Here is a 26,084-nt window from a genome sequence, read left to right as displayed (position 1 = left end):
GGCAATGGCTATGTCTGACTCCTGCGTTTTTGACGGATTGTCCAAAGCCAGCAAACGCAGACATGACGTGGATCCGTTTTTCAAGAAATGCGAGGCAAAAAGGTATGTGAATATTTTTATAATTGCCTTTATTCTTTGTTTTTTTTTTACATTATGTGCCTCTCATTTTATTTTTGTTGTGTGGTAATCTAATATTAACATGTATATGTTTCATCTTCTCATCTCATTAGCCGTACCGCTTATCCTCATTAGGGTCGCGGGGGGGCTGGAGCCCATCCCAGCCATCTCCGGGCAGTGGGCAGGGGACACCCTGAACTGGTTGCCAGCCAATCGCAGGGCACACAGGGAAAGACAACTCACTCGCTCATTCCCACCTAGGGACAATTTGGACCGGCCAATTCACCTGAAATGCATGTTTTTGGAATGTGGGAGGAAACCGGAGTGCCCGGAGGAAACCCACGCAAGCACGGGGAGAACATACAAACTCCGCACAGGAAGTCTGGAGCTGGATTTGAACCCACGCAGGAGGTTCCCAAGACATGAACTGTGCCGCACATGCGCTAACCACTGCGCCGCCGTGCTGCCGACTTTGACATATGTGCTCTAAAATTACTTGACCAGCAGCTCACCTTACGATGCTGCTCTAAAATTGACAGTTTTCAACTAAAACCAATGAAAAGCAGTCCAATGCCTTCACCTGAGTGGATTGATTTCGGCACGTCGCGAAGCAGTGGCACTTGTCTTGCTAGTCCTCCATTTTTGACCCAATCGCACGTGTTTTTGTGTCTCCCCCCCACCCTGGTTGTTTCGCTTCTGCGCTTCCTGCTTGTGACCATTGTGAAAGGGTTTCCTTGCAATCAGTGTTGCGGTAACAGAGGGGAAAAATCAATACTTTGAATGTAATGAGAAGCTGTAGAATATGGCCATGATTTATGTTGGGACAGGGAAGTGTGTGATGATATTGGTATCGTCTGTATGTGAGACTTTCCAGAAAGAAAACAAAATTGCTACCGTTCCTGCGGCACCCTTCAAATTCATCCTTCTCCCTATCAGTTGTGTCTCCGACCCAACGGTCGCAGGTTGTGCACCACCACCAGCCACAAACGCCATATGCCCTCCTTGCAGGATTAACAAGAGCATGTTGATATGAGTGTACAGTCGAGAGGAGGGGGATTGAGAGGGGAGCACGAGGCGGGAAAAGAATGTGAAAATGAAGGAGCATAGCAAAAATGGTGTGTGTGTGTGTCTGCTTTATTGCAGTGGCCCCACCTACTCCTCCATCCCGTCGAGGAGGCAGTCCCAAGAAGAAGAAGAAGAAGGAAGAGGATGAGGGGAGGGGTCAGGTCCCCGCCCCTTCACAGCCTGGATTGACACACTCACATCCACTTACTTCTTTCCTCGTTCATATGTGTACTCTGTTCCATGATGGGAGCAGCGCCTGATGGAAAGAGAGAACACACCAGTGGCTGCAGGTGTCCCGCCTTACATCTCCTCTTCCTCAAGGATCCTTTATGACGGTACTATCCCCCATTTTTTCCTCTTGCACACTTTATTGTCCCCGTAAAGTTTTCCTCCCGCATTGTTGGGGATTTACTCTAACGTCCGCCCAATCCATCAGCGTGCATGCGGTTATGGGATGCATGTGCACGGGCTTCCCTCTGCACTTGTTCACTTTCTTGAAGTCTTTATTGGATTGTACTGTTAGATAAGTTATTTGGGGGATTCGTGCAAACTACTTGGGTAGGCATCCTGCGATCGCAGGCCCACTTCAGCCCACGGGAGCAGTATGTCAGCTTTTACAGTTAAAGGTGGGCAGTTTTTTTTTTTTTAAATCCATAAATGCACAATCGGGTTTTATTGATATTGGCAAAAGGAAGCCCAATGATAGACACTTTGGCTGTTTGTTGCATTTCTCCCATAGCATACTAATCCACAATGTGGCTGGTTAATGTAATATTCATTAAAGTTTTGGGTACTTTGGTGCGCATCCAAATTCATCAGACGGCAAATGATTGTGTCAGGGTGCCAAAACGCAGGCTGCATCCTTGGCGAACACCCGATACACCCTTTGGATTACAAGTTAGACTCCACGTGTTTTCCATTGACACTTCTGCTTGCTAGTTAATACTCTTCTAACTTCATAGTTACAAATGTTCACCTTTTTTTCGTAGAGACTCCTCGTTTGACTATTTCTTTCCATATTAAACCCCATTTTATTGATGACTATCTCTTCTGCAACTCTTGAAGATGCAAAAATTGAAGGGTGTGTGTTTGATCTTGGCTTTGGTGGCACCATTGGGGCATAGCGCATTTTTTAAAATAATCACATAATATTGGTGGGGATAAAACAGTGATTGCTCGACATTGGTGGGGACATGGCGTATTTTTTAAAGTAAACCTATAATATTGGTGGATACAAAGCATTGATTGCTTGACTTGTCGCGGGGTACGTAGCACAGATTTAAAGTAATCTCCTAATATTGTTAGGACAAAACAATGATTGCCCGATATTCATGGGGACGCAACCAAAACTACGCCTTTGCTTGAACTTATATCAATCCTACACCCTATGCTCTATGAAATGCGTGTGAGCATTCTTAAATTGCACATAAACCGCTCTCCTTTCTTACACTCTTTGGAAAAAAATAAAATATAAAAAATACCCCAACCCCCTCATCCCAATTCACACACACACAAACATGTATTGACTTCCTAATAGTATTATCCAGAGAGCACGTGGCAGCTACGGGGTCACATCTCTCTTGGGTTTTGGATGGTCAACCCCTCCGGACACACTCTGACCAGAAAAGCGGTCATCCTTCAACCTTGCCCCCTTTTTTGGGAAAGAAGGGGTTTACAGCAGAGGTCACACAAGTCAAAGGGTAATAAGTTTAACCCCTAGAGGCAGCAGAAGTCAGGGGTCACAAACAAGGCTGTAACGAGAAGGTTTGCATCATCAATCAGTTGCTGGGTTGCTCATATTGAGGATGCCCCCTTGCTCATTTGCATGTGTTAAGTACTAGAAAGCGAAAAGGATCAGACATAAAGATGAAGAAAAAAAAAAGGTTTGTCTGGTCCAACTTGGAGTTATTTTTCCCTTTGTCTGACGTCAAGGTGATCCCATAATGCAAATGTGGTACCCAACATGGAGGTTGGAGTTTGTTTTTGCAGATCCTCAGAGCCACACCTTTTTCGGCGCCATGCAGCATGGAAAGGGAACCCCGAAAAAAACAAAAAAATTATACCTTTACTCGATCCATTTTTGTGAAACTATTGCTTTGTGTTAAACTTACACAATTTTCATCTTTTTTTTTAACATTTTCCACTTTTCAAGGCACCCGTCTTCATTTAATAAAACCCTAGAATAAAAGGTGGCTTCACGATATTGAAATATGGTGGAAATGATAAGCAATATTCATGTTTGGTGTAAATTTATACTCATAATAAATACAATACCTTGGATTGGTCCTTTTCAACAAACATCAATCAATTTCGTCTTTTTTCCACATAGTGTTTATAGATATTAAGGGTGGGGCCCTTTGAACCAACCCGGGGCCCTTTGTAACCCCGCTATGCTATTGACGCGCTGCAAATTACAGTAAAAATAAAATAAAATAAGAAAATGGAAAAAATAGCACTCCATTTAGTTAGTACGGCACAAACATTTCAACTTTTGACTTTGGTTTCAAGGGATGTTGTAATTGTGGTCTGAGCGGCTCTTTGAGACAAATAAATACGATTTACTCATTTACTGTTACATTTTCTTATATACAGAGTGTAGATAGTGGGGGAAAAAACCCTGGAAAGTGCTGAAATCCCTCCGCAGTCATCGAAGATTCAGGAAATCTCTGCAGTCTTCTTGTCACCAATCACTCCAACTTTGACTTATACCGTTTGGCTGTGTTAAAATCGTTTACATTGAATCGATGGTAATGTGCTTTCAAAACAAAACAGGCTTCTACGTGATGCCGAATGGAAGAATAGCAATCTTTAAAATAATTTCACACAAGAAGTTGAACTGTTTAATTTTTTTCCATATAAAAATGATGAATATATTTGCTTGACCTCTGGGATGGTGCAATGGTAGTCTGTGCAGCCCTTTGTGATTTTTTGTGATTGAGGGCTATACAAATAAATTGAATTTTAGATGAATTATTTATACTCATTTAAAAAAGTGAGAATTACATTTAATACAGTATACCTATGTTTGTTTATTAAAGGCTCCTAAAATCCCTATTTTTATATAGGCAAGGGCGTCGGTTTAATCTTTAGTCGGGAAATAGCACATTTTTTATAATGATGTTGGTGGGAATCAAACAATGAATGCTCGAAATTGGTGGCGACGTGTGCCAAAACTGCCTTTCTGTGTAGATAGTGGGGGAAAATCCCTCCACAGTAATCAAGGGTTTGTAAAATCTTCTGCAGTCTTCTTGTCACCAATCACTCCAACCTGAGATTTTGAATTTTACTGTTTGGTTGCGTCCATTGAAACGTTTTAAACGTGCTTTCAAAACGTATATTGAAGGCTTCTACGTGATGCTGAGTGATAAAACTTCAGCATCCCTCAATTCTGCCAGATACTTGAGACTACACTGCGGAAAAGTGTATCCCACCTTGTGAACCCGAAGCAGCACTGCGCTTCTATTTCAGCATCTCCAGAGGTCTCTCCCCTTACTTGGCTGACATTAACTGGATGTCAGCATTACTCCGGGCTGCTTGCGCCTCGGTGGCCTCAAGCCAGACTGTGCAGCCACGTCTTGGCGTTTTGATAACAGGAAAATAACTAATAAGAGGTTAAGAAAGGGCAAAATACACCAAGTACTATGTAACGATGATTGTTCTTAATGCGTTTTCCATTTGTGGTATCACAGCGTGCGCCGTAAATGAAGATGAGCCAAGATGGAATTGTCGAGGATGCTGCCGCTCCCCACAAACAGATTACGGGCCTTTATTAAAAGGTACGTTTCACTGTCCAGTATCCATGTACACGTTTGGAGCAACGAGTATGTTTGTAGTGCATGGTCAGCGCTCGCATAGACAGAGACCATCAATCAAAAAAATAGAATGAACAATGCGCGCATGGTTCTTTGAGATAGAGGGCAGATTTTCAAGAACTAATCGTAACACGGTATTCTTCAATTTGATGAATTTATAGGAGAAATATGCGGTTGTCAACAAAAAATACACCTGTGGATACTTTTTATGGTTGAAACAAGTACCGTATTTTAAAGGAGGAAACCCAAAGAAAGGCTGTTTGTGAGGCTTTGTTGTTGCAAGTAAAATTTTGAGAAATGTGGATGTTTTTTAAAGTATAATTATGAAAAAAAAAAAATCAAGATTTATTAAAAACTATACAAAAAAAAGAACGAGTCATTATATTTTAACGCTGAGGTAGGAAAACCACAGCCCCCAGCCCAATCTGGACCGCCCAACGAAAATAGTAAAAATATAAGGACAATAATTATGAAGCTTAAAAAGTACTACTTAGATTGTTGTTTTGGTGCCACTCTAGTCCCCAGTGTCCCTTTGAGTTAGAAAAAACGGTTTTCATAATAAATTATATATATTTTTTAATATTTATCGAATGTCATGCAATAAAAAACACATTTTATTTTTTAGTATTTTAATGCATACGTTCAAGTTCAGTACTTAAAAGAGGGGCATAATATAAAGTTACATTATATTTTCTTTTATTCTGAGTGTTTAAAAAACAATTTTATGAAATTAATTGATTCATAAACAAGTATACAATGAAAGATAACACATTACTGTAGACGTATGCACGTATATTTATTCATTATTGCATATAAGAAAACTTGGATAGGCCTACATTAGCTTTTTCCTTTATTTGATGTGATTTGATTGTTTTTTAATCTGACGAGAGAAGTTATCGTTTTTCTTTTCTTCTTCTTCCTGGCCCCTCTGCCAATTTTTTTTAACCCGATGCATCCCGCAACTCAAAAAGAATCCCGTGCATACCACTCAGATTACGCATCATTTTTTACTTTTAATTCAGAGGCATCTCATTATATGCAAAACTATTACTAAAGTAACTTTTTTATTTTTTTATATAAGTTGTTTTATTTACGTATTATGCTTTAATAGTTCCTTGTTTATTTAACTACTTAGTGACACAGATGTTGTGTTGTATTTAGCTCACGGTAGATAAATATTGCCTCTCTTTGTGTAGTAATCTAATTTTAATGCATCAATGTAAATTGTTAGCTCTGAGGATTGCGTTTCAGCAGTTTCAGTAGTACTACAGTATCCCTGCTTACATCAAGAGTGAGGCTGGGAACCTCTATATTAACTTGTATGAATTACTTTGTCCACTGTGCGTGTTATTGGAAAAGGGGCATAATTGTAAGCACCTTAATCTATCCTGTGAGTACCTGACATCTGTTTTTGAGAAACGTACATTAGGACCTTGGATAAGGAACAACTGACTTCCTGGCATCTTGTAATGATGTAAGTGCGGGTTAGCGGGGCCCATGTGAAAAATGGCAGGTGTATGTGCCTGATTTGTTGATAGCGAGTACATGATCAATAACAAAGTCAAGGTCTTCACAGTTTGATCAGCTGAAAGGTTCACGTGTAGCTGTTAAGGTGAATTTGGTAACATCTAGTAGATCTCAATGCATGTATTTAAATATTTTTGCAAAAAGAAATAAGAAAAGCCCAAATCAAACCCAGCATAGACCATGAATTCTTTACCCCGGAGGGCATGCTTTGTGAAATGTGCACCAACTAACATTTTTTTATAAATCTATACTTTTATTTTGCTTGTTACAGAAGCAATGAACGTGTCAGGTGCATTACTTTAAGTGTCGTAACTCTAAAGTTAGATGCTGAAAGATAGCAAAGGGATGTCAAACTTAGTTTGTCTCTGTGGCCGGATCCAGACTTTCTGTTCTCAGGCAGGCCGGATCAGTAAAAGAATTTCAACTCAAAATCTTTTAGCTCGGTTTTTCAGTATTCCATCCATCCATTATCTGCACTGCTTATCCTCACTCGGGTCGCAGGGTTCTGGAGCCCATCCCAGCTGTCTTCTGTCAGTGGGCAGGGGACACTCCCAACTGGTTGCCAGCCAGTCGCAGGGCACACAGAGACAGACAATTCACTCGCTCATTCACACTGAGCGACAATTTGGACTGGCCAATTAACCTGACATGCATGTTTTTGGTAAGTGGGATTAAACCCACGCAAGCATGGGGTGAACATGCAAACTATGAACAGTTAATACAGTACTTTTTGGATTTAATGAGATTCTTGTTTATGGAGATAAAATGAATCTGCACTTACCAGTTTTATGCAACACATAACGGGACACTGTGTAATATTTGACCACTAGATATCACGGTATTGTGTAATGCAACGGGAAATGAGTGCTACAGAGCACAAGGAAAAAATACCAACTAAGGACACTCAAAGGTACCAAAACTCATCATTTTACTAGGTACCTGTAACCGCAAAATGGCGGACAATCATATCAGCTCCCTCTAGGTGAGCCTCATGAGTTTCTTGAACTACAAGTATTTAAAAACATACACATTTATATGAATCATGTGTTTTTGCTTATGATTCAAATCAATATTGCTTTATTTTTTGATAAATTACGTTTTTTTACTGAATAATACACAATGTGTTGGCAAAACATCCATTATTATTATCATTATTATTAATAGTAATAACAATTATCTTTATTATTATTATTTGTAAATACCCCTTTTATTCCACATGACAAAGTCCTTTTTATTTCCAAAGAAAATCTTGACCTTTGTAACTTTTCAGTATTTTGCAACCAATTACATTTCAATCTATGAATGTTAATATCCATAGCTGGTCAACAGTCGTATCAAAAGTGAGCACAATTGCCTTGTCCTGTAATGGTGCCAGGCTGGAGTAGTAATGTGCACAAACACTCTTTGGAAAGGTCACGCGTTAACTGCCTGTGCCCAATAAAACGGCCATTGAGCCAATTTATGAAACAGGACTAATTTGGACTTTTGCCTACAGATTGCAGAGGAGTTATATGGAAAGATAAAAAAAAAACAACCCTAATCGTTGCCCCCGTCTGCCTTTGAATTACACAGGGGATTATTTTTTCCTCGTTCTCTGATGCCTAGTAGCTGAAATACCTCAAAACAAAGCCACATTATTTATTTAACTGAAGGTTTGCAGGTCGACATTTTTGTCCGTGGCTTTAAATTTAGGCAGCTGAAGCAGAGGGTTAATCATTTCTATAAACAATTTTCTTTCATTCATTTTAAGGGATACAAATGGTAAAAAAAAAAGTGTTGGTAGGTGGTAAAATGGGAAAATCACACTAATTTTGTGTGAAAGTGGAAATAAAGAGTTCACCACGTGAATCACTACATGACCTTCTTCAAAAACAAATCGACTGACCTGGTCTACCTTTTTTTTCTACACAGTAATTTCTCCAAAAACGTCACACAGTAGTCAAAACACGCAAAGTAGAATCTTTTATTTAATTATTCAATAATTTATTTATTACTCATGAACAAACCTAATTTACAGGCTCATGTATTCGTTTAACAAAAGTATTGTACTTTATGGGCGTTTTTTTAAACACCTTCTGTACAGTCAAATTACAATTTTAAAAATAATGTTGCCACTTTATTGCAAAACTATGGATTAACGACACAATCCACTTTAATTTACATGATACTTTGTCACCATCATGGGGACGTTATGGAAACCCGCTTTTACCTTCCGGTTCTGTCCTACAGAAACCATATATTTTTCATTATCAATCATTTTTGAAAAAGCACCAGGGAGCCACTAGACAGCGCCAAAGACCCGCATGACTCCAAAGCAAGTTTAGCGGGTAGAGAGGTGCAGGTTTGTTGGCAATAAAAAGCATCTTCCTCTTTTTAGCCAACAAGAATGCATCAAATATTGCACAATGAATAAATGCAAGAAGTACAATAAGGTATTACTGAATTTGAAATGGTGAAAAATGGATTCATGTGGCTTCTGTGACATTATAATTGTAGCTATCTGCAAGGGCAATAAAACATTACACAGTAGGGGAGGGTCTAAGGGGAATTACGATCCCAATTTATAACAACATTGTGTCTACAATTGCCACTCATGCTCTCTCATGTAACTATGTGATATTAAATCAACAGAGCATGTTCAAATGCCTGTACAACTCAATTGAACTCTGGCTACTGTTTTTAAGACGAATCACTGAGCGTTGAGGTGGTCTTTTATGATTTTTAGGACGTAAGTGGTCATTATCCCATTTAAATATATTATATTTTGAGTTTATTTCATCATATAATAAGACTCTTAAAGGGATATGGTGTAATACTTGACCCCCCAGATGTTGCTGTATTGTATAGTGCAACTGAAAACAAGTCCTACAAAGCTCAAGGAAGAACACAAACTACAGGTTTTTGGTTTTGGGGGTTACCCTTTCTCTATTTGAGCCTCATCCTATGTAAAATAAATACAGATACTTGGACCAACGACTATTCAAAAAGAAATCCACATTTATATGATAGTTCATGGATTTTTGCTTATCATTCAAATAAATACTTTTTTTTGATGAAGTGAAGTTTTCATTACCACAAGGATGCATTAAATAATACCAAATGTCCCTTTGAAAATAACTGTGGTTTAAAGAAAATAATTAGGTTCAAAACTGAGCCGCTACTTAGTTTAATTTGACCAAAATTAGGGCCTTTTCTTTTCATATCCAATCCTCACGAAAATATAATTGGTCATGATGTTAAAAAGGCAAAAGCAATTGGATAATTTATGTTATTTGGCCTAAAACATTGGCTCACTCGTGTAAAAGGACTCCCACCATTTGGATCATTTTGTAACTATCACAAACAATTGTATTTTAAAGCAACCACCAAAAATTGAATTAATATACTTTCAACTCACACATCTAGTCTTATGTTTAAAACAACTTGAATACATATGTTGTGTTTTGAAAATCAAACCTAGTTAAATTGCACATTAACAAACCCAACTATTGTTAGATTAGATGAAATCTAAAAGATCAAGCAGTCCAGTTTTTGACTCGATTTTGGTTGCTTTTGGACTAAGTGTTCGATCCCAGCCACCAACTTCCCTGTACAGAGTTTGCATGTTCTCCCCTTGCCTACGTAGAATTTCTCTGGGCAATTCGGTTTCCACTTAAATTTTTCTTAGGTACGGGTAGGTGAATAGTTGGTTGTCTATGTGTGCCCTGCTGGCATTCTTTCCAGGGTGTCCCCTGCCCACTGCCGGGTTTCAAATGGGACCCTAGTGAGGATAGGCTGTTTAGATAATGGATGAATGAATGAACCATGTTAAAAGTCTACTGTTTTAGTCTCCAAAAATATATTTTATATTGTTAATACTGCACACCAAGGGTGTAGGTTTGGTCTTGGCATTGGTAGAGACATTGTTCAAGAAATCACATACTGGTGGGAACAAACCAATGATAGACATAGCACATTTCTTTAGAAGTGATCACATAATGTTGGTGGGCACACATCCCCTCCATCCATGCCAAAACTACGCCCTTGCTGCACACCCTTGTTTTTTTCACTATTTTTAACCCCCCACCCTGTTTGATTATGAATTGCAAATGTGACCTGAAAATGTATGAACTTTTTGGTGTGTGTGTTTTATTTTGATTCTAGTCACCTTTCTGTGTGAACAGTGTTAAATGGACAACATAACCCACTGCACACTTTTTTCAGTCACATCTAATCTAACCTGTTTTCCTCCCACGTGCTTTTTTTCATTCAATTTTTTCCATTTCTTTACTCTTCTTTCTTTCCTTTCGGCAGCACTCCTATATGAAAATCCAAGAGTGATACAAATGTCACATCGGATGTCCATTGTTTTTAGCATGTTAACACGGTGAAAAAGAGATAAAAATAGCGAGCCATCGTCAGGGGGGCATCACTGGTGTTGTGACACTATCTCGGTAAAACGTTGGTGAAATTTGTTTTTGTCATAGGCCTCATTGATTTTAAGGTTTTACTGAGAAAATTTACAAATGTATCATTGACTCAAACACCATTTCATTGCAACGGGTATTATTTAGCGCCACTTTGCCTTAAAAGAACCTCATTCTTCAAAACAAACAAACAATTTATTCGAATAAAGAGCGAAAATACATGAACTATCATATAAATGTGCTGCTAAGGGTACCCCTAAAACCAAAACCCTTGTGAAATTATTGAGATGGCAAATGGTGCGTTTTGGTTACTTTGAATCTCTGTTGTCCTTGAGCTATGTAGTACTCGTTTTTTGTTGCATGACACAATCCAGAAAAATCTTGAGGTCAAATATTATACGGTGCCGCTGAAATAACACAATGAATTTAAAAGTTCCAGAAAATTGTGACAAGTATCTTTAAAAGTTCAGCTGCAGTTCCTTTTATCCCCAAAAAAGTTTGGTTAAACGAGGACTTGTGGAAAGTGATTTAGTCCTTGTCATCGCAGTTTTTTGTTAGCGTGGCAGGGAAATGGTAAGAAAAGGCCTGTTTCAAATACAGTCTAAACACCAACCCAAACCCCCAAAAAGATGGAAAAAATGCAAGCACGTCTAACGAATGCAACTAATTGAGGAATGACTTAGAATAGCCAGAAGATGGCAGCAAAGAGTAACAAAGTTTCAAATTTTGGACCCCACCTTTTAAGCATTATATGTGATCATTTACATTGAAAAACTCAAAATGTGATAGGACTAGTTCAGAAGTGTTTTCATTGCTTGAAATCATAGAAAGGAAAAGACAAGTATAGCTAGTTATTTGCAGGTTGGCCATAAGTGCAAAAAATATATAGTTTTCATTGTGGCACAGCAAGGAACCTTGAGGATAGGAAAGGCCCCAAAATCATAAAACACATTTTTATTGATAGCACTTTCGAAATGAAGCATTATATTTTCACCATTTTCTTTTGGCGGGACGAATCAAAACGCCTGGTGGGCCGAACTTGGCCCCCTGCCTGTAGTTTGCCCACTTCTGAGTTTTACATGTATTTGATTTTAATGGTTATAACGGGTTCCTGAGGGGAAACAACAATTGCATTGCAGCCTGGGATGAAAATGAACTTGACACTGCTGCTCTGCTGCTCTGAAGAATTCTAACAAGAGCTTTCATGTGCTCTCCATCCGAATCTCACCCCTCAAGTCCAAAATGAGCACGTCAACAAACAATACAATATGGTTCCGCAGCAGGAGGGCCCCTTGCAGACCTGTTTCGTAATTTGGGCCCCTCCCACCATTGTATTGGCCTTTCTTTGATAAATTTACCTCCAGCTGATACGATGCGTCGTTTTTTTTGTCTTGGCTCGAGACAATCCCTTGTGCGAGCCGGGGTTTTCGTGGCCTTAATGAAGTTCCAAAGCGCCCACATTACCCACAGGGCACTGTGGTCATTTTATTGCTCTTAACGTCGACTGACAGCTAACGGAGCGGACACTCGCTTCTGAATGGAGCCCGAGACCCGGGTTCATACGACGATATTATTGCGCTATTGTTCAGACCCATGTGCACGCTGAGGTCAGCAAAGCGTAAAGGGACCCGGTCAAGACTGAATCCCCGAATATCCGTTGTGCCGCGGTGAGAATTTAACTGAAAGGGACAATAGATGTGAGTGGCTCACCCAAGAAAGTATACTTGGATGACCTTGCTGGGGGAGCGTTTGGCACTTACTAAAAAACAGTTGTAAATTACAGTTACTAGTTACTTCATTTAAAAAAAAAAAACTATTTTCTGGAATATAAGGCGCGCATCAAAACCCCAAATAGACAAGAAAGGTAAAGGGGGCGCCTTTTAAACCAGAGTGTCTTATATAACGCAGGATACGGTGGATAAGATAAGAACTGCATATGGTTTTTAAAGGTGTTCGATACTACACATGGTTTTACAGCAGGCACGTCAAACGTACAGAATGCTGTCGGATGATTTATTCCGCTTAAGTCCAAAAAGGGAAGTGAGTCTCTCTGCAATTTTTTATCAAAAGTAATTTTTTTTTTTTTTTTAATTCAAACCAAATGCTTCCTCTGGCCGCTGAAGGGTAGGGCAGGATATACTCTGAGCTTTACTATGCTCAGCCTAGTAGTTTGATCTGATGTAGTCTGATCATATTCTCCATGCGCTGCCGAAACTTTTATTTTGTTTTTCTTTTTTATTTATTTCAAACCAGTAGGATCATTAAGGCAAAAACTATTTTTTTACCATAGCTCCCCCTTGAATTTGTATAGCGTGGTGAGTTGGTTCAGTTATTCAAAACGGCATTCTGGTTCAAAACTGCATTTACTCAAATGTTAGAATAAACCAGTAAACACATTCAATGCAAAACATGAAAATCATTTTTCCCATTGTTTGTGAGTAAATGTGTTAGTTTGGTAAAGATCCCTTGTCATCCATCATTATAGTATATAGAGTAGGCTACTTAAGTAAGCAGAATGATAAAATAATACTAAATAATAAATAAAAAAATAATACTGGAAAAGTATTGTGAGCTGAAAGATTTTTAAGTTGACATTCTTTTCCTGATCGGACCCACCCGAGAAGAAAAAGTCTGTTTTCCGTCTCACAGCCAAACTCAGTTGGACATCCATGTTTTCAGGTATACTATCATGTTTGTGCAAATATTCGATCAGTCGTGGATACGGCTCAGAGGCAATTATATACGGTAGGGAGAATGTCTCCATGTGAGAACGTTGTAATTCAGAACCTAAAAAGTAGCAGAAAAATGCATCATGTTGAAACTATGTTGAGTCACAATGTAATATAATGTGTTACAAAATTCATTACTGAGAAAAGTAATTTTTGTGCGGGAACGTGTTTGATAACGCGTAAGTTCCAATACTGTTGCAGGATCTCGGGCTATTTATGGCCACTGTGCCTGATTTTTTTTTAACAAACCTTTTCTTTGCTAGGTTTGCAAAAATCTCTAGCCGAAGAGCATGATTGGAAAATGACTATCGAAACATACTAATCTGCTCTCTAAAACTGTTTCATGAGTCAAACAAAATGTTTAAGGTAAACAAATCTAAGTATACGCCCTGCCTACTAGATGGTTTACCTAACACATTGTTAGTGAAACTGTGTGCCGAATATTTTGGGACAGATGGCATTTAGCTCAAGAAGCGCCGAACTCAGTGGGACCCGAAGCTTAAGAGGTTAGGCCTGTCAAAACCACTCTGTTCATTTAGCACCTAACAAAGTCGGGATTGTCAGACTGTTCCGTTTAATAAACTTAAGATATTCCTTTTGTCAACGCCCGAGCAAACATTTTTTGCAACCCGATGACCCCGACACTATCCCCGAATGCACTGTGACCTGGCAGTTGGAAACTTAAAAATCTGTGCCCAAACGTTTAGATAGATAGATAGATAGATAGATAGATAGATAGATAGATAGATAGATAGATAGATAGATACTTTGTTCATCCCCGAAGGGAAATTCACATTTCCAGCAGCATCCCTGAGCTGAGAACAATCGAGAACAATCGAAAATAACACGGGAGCTGCTGGAGTGGCTGCCATTCGTTTAGGTGCACTTAAAATGTTTGTATTTGTTATTTGGACTTTAAATGGTGATGATAAATCTTGTATTTGTGGGAAGAGAGACATGATACACGAACAATTAAGCATTATTTGCAAACTTTAAAAATACTGTATACAACAGTGTTTTCGAAACAGTGTGCGGGCACATTTTCACAATTTTATGTTTGCACAATAAGTATGTCATTGTTCAGTATCTTTGCTTTCTTTCAGTGATTGGCCGATTTATTGTAACATTCTTCAAAATCTGTAGATGCTGGCAGATTACTATATTCATTTTTAGAAACTAATTATGAGATAGTACAGTAATCCTTCGCTTTAACACTGGTTCCTTTCACGGTTTCTTCTCAGATTTGTATCGTTTTTCTGCATTCGGATTGGCTATACAGTCTTCCCGCTTATTAATTATGGATGGTACAGTAGTTATTTGAAAACATCGAGAAAAAAAAACCTTTATACAGTGCTTTTATTTGTTAAACAAATGCTTGAGCCTGTAATAAAAGTTGTTCTTTGGATTCGTTGTATAATAGATTATTAATTTGTAGAACTATTGTAACAATAAAGAAAATCAAAAAGGTGTATACTTCACTGATTTTTTTCTATAACAGGTACTTATTGGAACGCGATAAGTGAGGGGATTAGTGTACAGGGAAATATATTATATATTTAATAACGTATTTTGTTTAAGAAAACTGTTTAGGATTACACTGCAAAAAAGGGTAACTTATATCAAATGGAAGAATCTTGCAATTTTTAAAAAAATTCTAATAATACATTTCTCATTGAAAAAAGTAAGAAAATAGTAAAACATTTTTGCCCCTTTAGCAGATAATGTGTGCTTGTTTTAAAATTTTCTCTGGAAAAAAAATTAACGGGGTAGATTTTGAAAAGCAGGTTGAAAGTATGATAAAATCTGACTTTACAGCTAAAGTATCAACCAAAGTCAACACTCTGTATTCCCTCCTTTGCAATAATCACAAATGTTCAGATAAACCTTATAGTGTTAATTTATGCAACATGATAATTTAGGATTAAAAACAAAACATGAAACAGATGAAAAACACTGGTCCATTAAATGTATTCAACTATTATATACCCCTCCTAAAATAGTCTTTAATGCTGTAAGTGGGGCCTAAAATTCATATATTGATCTTATTTAACATCCATTTTTAGGTTTTGACATTAATGCAACATTTTGCTGATGCCACTCAAACAGCAAAACTGATATTAAGAAATTGCTTTGGCTATTCCAACACATCATTTCTAGAATTTTGTTAAAACCTCCATATTATGACTTAAATACTCTCTTTATGCTAAACATTGATCATTATTGCATATCCTAGTTGATGTAAATCCTGTTTGAAATGAAATTCAAACACAAGGAGGGCCAGAAACCATTAACACATCGAAAGCATTTAAAATATTTTTACTTTTTTGTTGGCTCTTCTAGTCAAGTCAAGTCACATTTATTTGTAAAGCTCTTTTTTACAAAATGTCTCAAAGGTCTCCACAAGCCGCAATTACACCAATTCTAATTGCTACATCGTAGAAAAATAAGCATCAGGACACCACTAATGCTAAGAGGTTTTCATCTAAGCACAGCAAAATCAAGAGTGGCAAAGGACAGCAATCATATAAATTTTTGATGCTGTGGTAAGGACGCTACAGCCTTGTATGTGGGAGAGCAGCATAGAAGCATAAGGAGCTTGTAAGAACGTGCCACTGGAAGGTGGTTATTCAGACCATAAACATATCTTTAAAGAATAAAGTAACCATCTAGGCTTACTGTGCTACACTCTTATAAACAGTATCCTTTCAAAGGGACACTGTGTAATATTTGACCACTTAATGTGCCTGTATTGTGTTGCGCAACCCAATACAAGTTCTAAATAGCAAAAGGAAGAATACAAACTACGGTGACTCCAAGTGACCATTTTCTTCTCATTTCTTTGCACTGCCTTTCACAAGTTTTGAGGTTTTTGAGGGTACCCGAAGCAGTGAGATGGCACACAATCATGTCCTTTAAGGTCAGCCTCGTTTTGTAAAAAATGCGATGATTTCTCGACATACAGTTATAAGGATGCAGGTATTAGTGTATTTTTGCTTATTTTTCAAATCATTATTGTTTTTTCAATGAAATAAGTTTATTAATACACAGTCTCCCTTGAAATTTAAAAAGGTTCTTAGTCAATGTCATCACTTAAAAATAAACCGTAAATAGACCTCCTGTTACTTCAAGTCTAGGTAAAATATGTTGTTTTACCACTAAGAAATGTTGAATAACCCCGCGATTGGCTGGCAACCAGTTCAGGGTGTCCCCTGCCCACTGCCCGATGATTGCTGGGATGGGCTCCAGCACCCACCGCGACCCTACTGAGGATAAGCGGTGCAGCTAATGAGATGAGATGAGATGAGATGAGAAATGTTGAATAATACACATTGTCCCTTTAAGCAAATCATTTTTCTCATTTTACGATATCTCCCCCTCTCTCAGTTTTACTGTAAAATTGTTTACAATTTCAGGTAAAGACATCTTTAAAATCAGAAAAATGAATTTTGTAACTAACCGATAATCTTACTTATTTAGAAAATATATTTGTGTCCAAAACCACAATTATTCTATATAAAAATCTAGTTCAAACTTTAGTAAATAAACTGTATACATATTTGTAATTTTATATATATATATATATATATATATATATATATATATATATATATATATATATATATATATATATATATATATATATATATATATATATATATATATATATATATTTGCATAAATAAAATACACAATTTTACTTCTTAGTTTTTGAAAGTAGAAAAAAACATTTAAGTAAATACAATATGTTATCCTGTTATAGTTTAAAATATGACTGATTAAAAAAAAACATTACAAATAAATAACAATTTCTGCTAATGGGGCTGAAATTTAATATTCTGCAGAGTACATTTTTTTTCCTGGTTTGAAGACCCTGCAATAGAAAAATATTCGTCCAATTATAGAAAAATAAGGCTTACTATTTAAATAAAGCTGATTCAAAGGGTGGTATTTCTTCAAGTACTCAATTTTTTAAAACTTTTACTAAGAATTTTGTAACTGTGCATTCCGACCCGATATACCTTTCCATGTTTGAAAACTGGTATCGATTTTTTATAAAAATAAAAAATAAAAAAATCTGATCCAAACTGAAAATGAATGTATGAATGTATGATGTGAGCTGCTGTAAAACGCTTGGCGGACCGCAAATGTCCCATGAGCCATAGTTTGGGGACGCCTGCTTTAAAATTGAATGCTGTTCTAATTTAGGTATTCATTTATTTATTTTTGATGGAACCGTTTTATGGAATTGTTTATTATGTATTTATGTAAGTTGTTTTAAATATTTTATTTTTAAGAAACCATTTGATTTGTTATCAATCTAATTATTTATTCATCTAAATAACTAAATGATTTGACTATAGATACAGAAATTTACGAAATGCAGCATCATTTACTGTACCAAGCAAAGAAATCCATGAATCATGATACTCTTTGTACCTAATTTTGATACAAGTTTCAGTGTACAAATACTCTCAAACATGACAATCCATTCTCATGTCTCTGTGCCCAAATGTTGATCTCATCCTCTTCTCAATTTGTTCCAGTATTTTCACCAGGTCAAAGGTTGGAGAGGGACGAGCAGTGACCTCACCGAGAGGCCAAAGTTGACATTTGACCCCTCACCGGGCTTGCGCCCCAACCCCAGAGGATACGGCTCAACAATGGCCGGGCACGTGCCGTGGCCTGGTCACCATGGTAACAAAAGACCTTTTGCCACAAGGGGGTCGAAAAGGGTTCTGGGGGGTGTACGGCCGGTTGCCGTCACTCTATTGTGATTGGTGTTAACCATCTGCTGCCGATTGACTTGGCGGCGTTGGGCACATCCTGGCCACTGTGAAAGAGGCCCACTGTGTAATCTCTGCAGGCAACTGTGAACGTGCTTTTTATTCTCACAATCACCTGGAGAGATTCCGCAGTTTGCCTCGCGACTGTGGTCATCGTCTGTGTGTCAACAGCAGTGTTGGGTGCGTTACTAAAAAAAGTAACAAGTTACAGTTTGTATTTACTTTGTGGAAAAGGTAATTCAGTTACCCCCAAATTACTGACACCAAAATGCAGTGCGTTACCTATCTAGTTGCAACTTACTGTATGTACTTGCATAGAAGCTAACACCCCTCAACTAGACACATAAGAAAATAAATAGTAGTAAACATGTACACCAACGTGTAGAAGCAGTGAAACCTTTATATTTCTCTGCTTGTAAATCTTGATAGCCTGCAAACAATCACTTTGCCGAGACACTCCACATACATTTTGTCTCTGGGCTTCAAGAGCTCCCTCTCCTATTTCTTGGTAAGGTCCCAGACGTTTTCTTTTTTTCTGGGCATGGTGTATTTCAAAAACAATTTTTCAAAAATAAAAAGAACCAAATGACAACATTTTAAATAACAACATCCTTTTTAAAATAAGGAAAAAGGACAAGAAAGTCCAACCTGTTCAAAACAACCTCCACAGAGTCCTTTCTCTAGTTACAGAAAACAGATCTGCCCTAAGGTGTGTGGAAATCAAAGAACAGCGGCATTATTGGCCAATAGTAACAGTGATAATAATCAAAATAATGAACCACAGCGCGAAACTGTGCGCAATAATAATAGAATAATGAACAGCCCTTCTTTGCAGGTGTTCGATAGTAAAAACAGAATCAATTATTTACTTAAAACTAAGGCAATATAATGGGCCCCCGAGAGGCCATTCCAGAGCTCAGAGGGTTAAACACAGCTGCATTTATCCACCTCAAGGTAGCTTCTTCGCCTTTTTTTTTTAAAACATTTTTATTTTTGCTTCCTCTTGTGTTTTCCCCTCTGTCTTGTCCCACTCGAGTCTGCATCTATTCTGCTGTGTTTTGGTCAAATCTCAGCTGGCAACTGTGAGTCGTTCACTTTGCTCTTCTCACAATGGCCTCTGGGATTATGCTAAATGCGGCGCTTCGGCCCCCACCGGCCCCAGCAACGCCTGGGCCCTCAATGAAGACGTCGCCGCAATTACACAAGGGCCTCTCACCCGGGACCCGTCTGATTTTCTTCACCTCCCTCTTCCGCATTTTTGTGGAGCGGGGGTTGGAGAGGTAGCGGTTAAAAAGAAAAAATAAAGGTCTTTTCGAAGGACGGGCTCCTTTCATGATGCTTGCCTGTCTTGGATTTTCATGCCCTCACTTTCCAAATGCTTGCGCTGCCATCTTGACTTACAGTGATGTGTACTGTAGCCCTAGTTTGCATTTTCCCATCGCCATTAAAGGGTCACCCACTTTGATTTCTTTTTCAGGGGTTAACGTAGTCGAATGTGATATGCAAAATTTTAGAACCATCGTTGTCGAATGCTAGTACAGTAATCCCTATTTTTCGTGGCGGACGTATTCCAAAAAGGTCTTGCGATACTCGAAACCTGCGAAGTAGAATTTTTTATTCATTTATTAAGTACTCATAAAAGATTGAAAACAGATAAAAAACAATTTACATACTCAGTAATTTGTTTAACAATAAAGGACTGTACTTTAGATCCTTTTTTTTCCAAATAACTTCCGTACTGTCAAATTTTAATTTTAAAAATAATTTTAGTGCTATATTGCTCTATTGATTCAAGACACATTCATATTTTGTCATCATCTTTGGATGTTATAGCAGTGTTTAAAATAAGCCCTGCCGGGACGCCCGGGGCGTGCATCTTTTTTGTCGGGCGTACAACTTTTCAAAACGTCTCCGCCCGGGTGGTCGGCAACTTTTTCAAGAAAAAAGGAAAAAAAAAACAACCGAAAGTTTTTTTTTTAAATCAAACGTTTGCTTTATTCCGATTTCGAAATCTTCGTTCGGATTGGAAATTTCGGTTGGTTTGGCAATTTGCATACTCAGCAGCCAATCAGAAGACTGCATCGAATAACTTTGTGCTTCCGGACTTTCCCGAGCGTTATAAGGTTGTGCATTTGCATATCATTTAGATGCACAGAGAACACAAGAAAAATGGATAAGTGGTTAGGAATCAAGCCAAAACCTCAGCCCCAGAAGAAATATTCAAAAGAAGCTAACAAAATTCATGACGCTACAAAACGTAAAGCATCGTGGAAAGAGGAGTTCACATGGCTTGTAGCGGACGACGCAACGCAAACATTGCGTGAGTGAAGATGAGTAAATACAGGTACATACTGATGGCAGATGGAAAACAGCGATGTCATATACATGCAATGAATGTTATAAGTAGATTTACGATAAACTTAATTTTAAAGAATAGAATAGAATTTACTTTTATCGTCATTCTTTGTAACAATGCACACAGAACGAAATGTCGACACACCTGACCCGTATAGTTAAACTGTAGCGAGCCGATGCAGCCGCAGCCAAACAGGGCGCAGCCATTTTAGTTATTAGGTGACCAAACCCCCCAATTCCAACCCTTAATGCTGAGCGCCAAGCAGGGAGGCAATGAGTACCAATGTTGTAAGTCTTAGGTATGACTCGGCCGAGGCTTGAACCAGCGACCTCCCAGTCTCAGAGCGGGCGCCCTACCATCGAGGCTACCGAACTGGTCTGCTAAAGTGTTGTTCTGTCATATATTCTGATTATCAATCCTTAAAACTCTACTGGTCCAACTTTGTCAGTGATACAAAGCATTTTTCTTTGCCTTTTGGAGCTTTTTTTAAGGCTTTTAAAAAAGATTTGTGTGTAGGTCATATCGATTCTTCAAGCTGTTTTATGTACATGTACAAAGTTATTGATGCACAGGCAGACCCAGTCCGACCCTTCAAAGAACTTTAACAAAACTTTTAAAACAAACTACCAGTCGAGAATTTTGTTCTCCCCCTCTACCGCACAGGTTATGTTTCCGATGAAGAAAGAGCTTTCTGATGCGGATGATACTGCATCAGGAACTGATTGGCTCCATCTCTAAATGCCAACAGTACCTGATGCATTGCCCTCAGTATCGAAAGGAACACCGCTCATTCCCGTTATGGAGGTTGTTTACCAATTGGTGACTAACTAGGGTGCCGTTGTGTGTTGAGGAGCTTCTTAAAAATCTTGGAATCAGTGACGTCCGGTAAGGTTTGTGTCTTGGAGGCGAAGTCAGATTTACAAACATTTGAATAAACCATTTGATTGGCAGAGTGAAAAAGCAATATATAAAATGTCCACAAAATGTTTATTCTTAACCTATAAATTAATGCACTGTTCCTTTGGAATAAAAACAAAAATGTAATCCTCCATTATGAAAAAAAGTTGACACAACAAGTGAAAACATTCCTGGATGGCTTTACTTGCTGTTAACTTGCACAACTATGGCTAATTCTATTGTTTTAGGCTGAGGTGTGCGTAAAATCATGATCCTTGGTCTCACGATCGCCATCTCCCATGAGGCAAGTGAATACGTGAAATCTAAATGTATTCATAATATTCAAAATATAATGTAAAAAGTAAGTAATACGCGAGGAACACATTAAAACGACAGTTTCAGGCCCAAACTCTAGTTGGAATCATCAGATGGAAACCCTAGGTACGTTTTAAAACCCTAGTTCCAGGGCCAAACCCTATTTGGACTCCCCAGCCGAAAACACTTGGAACGCCTTAAAATCCTAGTTTTAAGGCCAAATCATAGCTATAAATCACCTCAACCTTAGAAAAGATTTAAAACCCTGGTTTTAGGGAAACGCTGTTTGAAAACCCTAGCCGGAAACCCTAGGAACGCTTTAAAACTCTAGTTCAGGGCTAAAACCCTAGGTGGTACCTTAGCCAGAAGCCATAGAAACCCTTTAAAACAATAGTTTTAGGCACAAGCCCTAATTTGAAACCCTAATTGGAAACCCTAGGAATGCTTTTAAATCTTACTTGTAGGCCAAACCTTATTTTTAAACCCTAGCCAGAAATCCTGGAAAACCCTTTAAAACCCTAGTTTCAGGCCCAATCTCTGGTTGGAAAACAGATATCCAAAAATTGTAAAGCCCAACAAGAAAAAACTTAATAAAGATATAATTTAATTTCAATTTTATATTTACATGCTGACAGGTGAGGCACAGCCTTACCTGCCTCCCCTGACTTAACATCACTGCATGAAATGGCCTTTAAAAATTCAATTTTGATACCTGGACATGACTTATTTGCTTGTATTATTTCCAACATGATCATGATTTCCTCTCACTTCTGAAAAAGCAACGCATCTTTTGTCATCACAAATAAAAATGAACTTTTGAGCAAAAGCTTGTTACAGTCTCTGCGTTTTTTTTACCCTCCCTTGACAGCAGGAAGTGACTTTGTGGTAGCAGATATTCCTCATGAAAACTTCCTCAAAGATACATACAAATGATTGGTTTTGGCCCACTGCTGACCGATCATGCCTGAAGGTCAAAGCTGATGGCAGGATACCAAAAGGTCAAGGTCACATTGCAACACCGACAGCTCTAAAAAATCTAATTCAATGACACTCGAAGGAACTCCATTTTTTTGCTCCGACCTAAGCACTTTTGTAGCCCATTGATTCAAGAATTGTCATTGTATTTTATGTTATTTGTGGCTTATTTTACATTTATTGGTTGATATTTAGAGCAGCATGGCGGCGCAGTGGTTAGCGCGTGTGCTGCAAAGTTCTGAGGTCATGAGATCGGACCTCCTGTGTGGAGTTTGCATGTTCTCCCCGTGCTTGCGTGGGTTTCTTCCGGGCGCTCCGGTTTCCCCCCACATTCCAAAAATATGCATGTCACGTTAATTGGCCGGTTCAATGTGTCCTTAGGTGCGAATGAGCGAGTGAGTTGTCAGTTTCTGTGTGCCCTGCGACTGGATGGCAACCAGTTCAGTGTGTCCCCTGCCCACTGGCCGAGGATGGCTTCCAGCACCCCCGCGACCCTACTGAGGATAAGCGGTGCAGATAATGGATGGATGGATCCGTGACGTTTGAAAAAATAATTCCACTGTTTTTCAAATACAATCTTAAATTGAATTAAAATTTAAAAATTGTATTCACAATTGACAAAACAGATGGACAAAAAGGGCTGACAGGAAAAAGCCGAAGCTTTTCTTGGTTCCGTCCGTCCCCTTGACAGACCACACTTTTTACCTTAATCAAATCATGTAACCAGATTATTATAACAAAGTATTATATGTAATATATATCACTTCTCATTATCACTTACGAGAAAATGAAATAATCATGAACATTTTATATGAAAAGAAATAATGAATCTAGATTCATCATTTTTAATCACACCATTTGATCCAACATAATTACATACAAAATTAGACCAAACAATTTTAATCAATTGGTATATGTATGTCTTTATTCATTTATTCACAGGAAATAAGTATGTATTCAACATTGAACTTTAAGAGTCCAATTACTCCCCCCAAAATATTTTTTCCAGAGACAAATTGCCAAATAAGACACCCTGTAATATTGGACCATTAGATGTTGCTGTTTTGTGTAGTGCAACCGAAATTAAGGACTAAAAAGAGTCAAAGTGACAAAACCGCACCATTTTTTTTGCCTTTCAAAAGATTTTTGTATTTTGGTAGCTGTAGCAGAAAATCATGACATCTCCCTCTAGGGAATCCTCATGGTCTGTAAAAAAAACAAAACAAAAACAAAAACAAAACAACAACAAAAACGCATGTTCATATGACCATGTCTCATCTCATCTCATTAGCTGCACTGCTTATCCTCAGTAGGGTCGCGGGGGTGCTGGAGCCCATCCCAGCCATCTCTGGGCAGTTAGCAGGGGACACTCTGAACGGGTTGCCAGCCAGTCGCAGGGCACACAGGGACAGACAACTCATTCGCTCATTCACACCTAGGGACAATATGGACCGGCCAATTAACCTGACATGCATGTTTTTGGAATGTGGGAGGAAATCAAAGTGCCCGGAGGAAAACCCACGCAAGCATGGGGAGAACATGCAAACTCCACACAGGAAGGTTCGATCTCATGACCTCAGAACTGTGCCGCACACGTGCTAACCACTGCGCTACCGTGCTGCCCGATCCATAACTATCTCATCAGCCATACCGCTTATCCTCATTAGGGTCGCGGGGGGGCTGGAGCCCATCCCGGCCATCTCCGGGCAGTGGGCAGGGGACACCCTGAACCGGTTGCCAGCCAATCGCCGGGCACACAGGGACAGACAACTCGCTCGCTCATTCACACCTAGGGACAATTTGGACCGGCCAATCCACCTGAAATGCATGTCTTTGGAATGTGGGAGGAAACCGGAGTGCCCGGAGGAAACCCACGCAAGCACGGGGAGAACATACAAACTCCGCACAGGAAGTCCGGTAGCTGGATTTGAACCCACACAGGAGGTTCCCAAGACCTTAGAACTGCGCCATGTATTTTGGATTATTATTTAAATCAATGTTGTACTTTTGAAAGTAGTGTTTTTCACCACCAGGATGCACTGTTCCTTTATGAAATATTTTCAAACTGAGATAAAAGCATATTACCAAAGAATATAAGGTTAGAAACACTATTTAAAGTTTTAAAAAAAAGCTCAAATACTTACTGTACAATCTATCATAGTTGTTACTTTTTTAATTAATGGCGGTTTTTACCACTAGGAGCGCAAGATAATACCCGAAATCCCATTAAATATTTAAAAGTTAATATAAATACACATACATATGAATACATTTTATAGCTACTTTCATTTAATTAACTACGTATTTTGGAAGCTAAATGACCAAAATGAGTTTTGTTTCATAGCTAACGTTTTTATAAGCAATGTTTTTTAATTAACACAATTTCTCTTTATGAATTAAAGGTGGTGTGCAGCGTTCCAAAATTTAAGGCTGCAATTATGACCATAAGCCAGGAGATGGCGGCAGAGTAACACATAATGTTTGTGCATTTCTTACACACGAGCGAAAAAGTTTTCATCTTTTTGGGGGAGTTTGTTTCGACCCCAACTGGTCTGATATAAGTAAGATAAAAATAGAAATTGTTAACACATATACAATAGAGAAAATATTTTACTTTCAATATTTTGAGGACACTTCAAACTACGCACCCCACATTTAACCTAAGGCTTTTTAAAAGTAACAATTTTAAATTGTACTTTGACAAGTATTTTTTCCCCATAGTTTGAAAGTAATAATTAATTTATTCATTTCAATATGTAAAAACTCAATTTTAGGACCCAGTGTCCTTGGGCAAAAGATCCTTAATCCTTAATGCCCCCATAAGCAGGTCGGCGCCTTGCGTGGCTGCATGGCCGCTATTGGTGTGTGTGTGTGTGTGTGTGTGTGTGTGTGTGTGTGTGTGTGTGTGTGTGTGTGTGTGTGAATGGGTAAGTGTGGAGCACATTGTAAAGCGCTTTGGGAGGTCTTCATTGACTTGAAAAGCGCTATATAAATTCAGACCATTTACCATTTACTCCCTCCTTCCCTAAATGAGCATTGATTATTAGGGGCAGTAGTTGGGGCAAAAGGCAGTAAAATAAGCAGTACCACTATTGAGCACT

At 38.4% G+C, this 26,084-nt stretch overlaps 1 long non-coding RNA gene across 1 annotated transcript; it reads left to right on the top strand.

Moving 5' to 3' along the window:
* The first annotated feature begins 1,371 nt into the window (after window positions 1-1,371).
* On the top strand, window positions 1,372-22,834 carry LOC148353635 (uncharacterized). Its single transcript, XR_015852567.1, has 3 exons — window positions 1,372-1,517; window positions 4,872-4,958; window positions 18,201-22,834. It is a non-coding gene; the product is annotated as an uncharacterized LOC148353635 (long non-coding RNA).
* The last annotated feature ends 3,250 nt before the right edge of the window (window positions 22,835-26,084 follow it).

The sequence above is a fragment of the Urocampus carinirostris genome, chromosome 13 (assembly GCF_059441175.1).
Source record: "Urocampus carinirostris isolate Australia breed hairy pipefish chromosome 13, RoL_Ucar_1.0, whole genome shotgun sequence".
Taxonomy (NCBI): domain Eukaryota; kingdom Metazoa; phylum Chordata; class Actinopteri; order Syngnathiformes; family Syngnathidae; genus Urocampus; species Urocampus carinirostris.
Note: the sequence above shows the minus strand (reverse complement) of the source record. Positions and strands in the feature narration are given on the sequence as shown.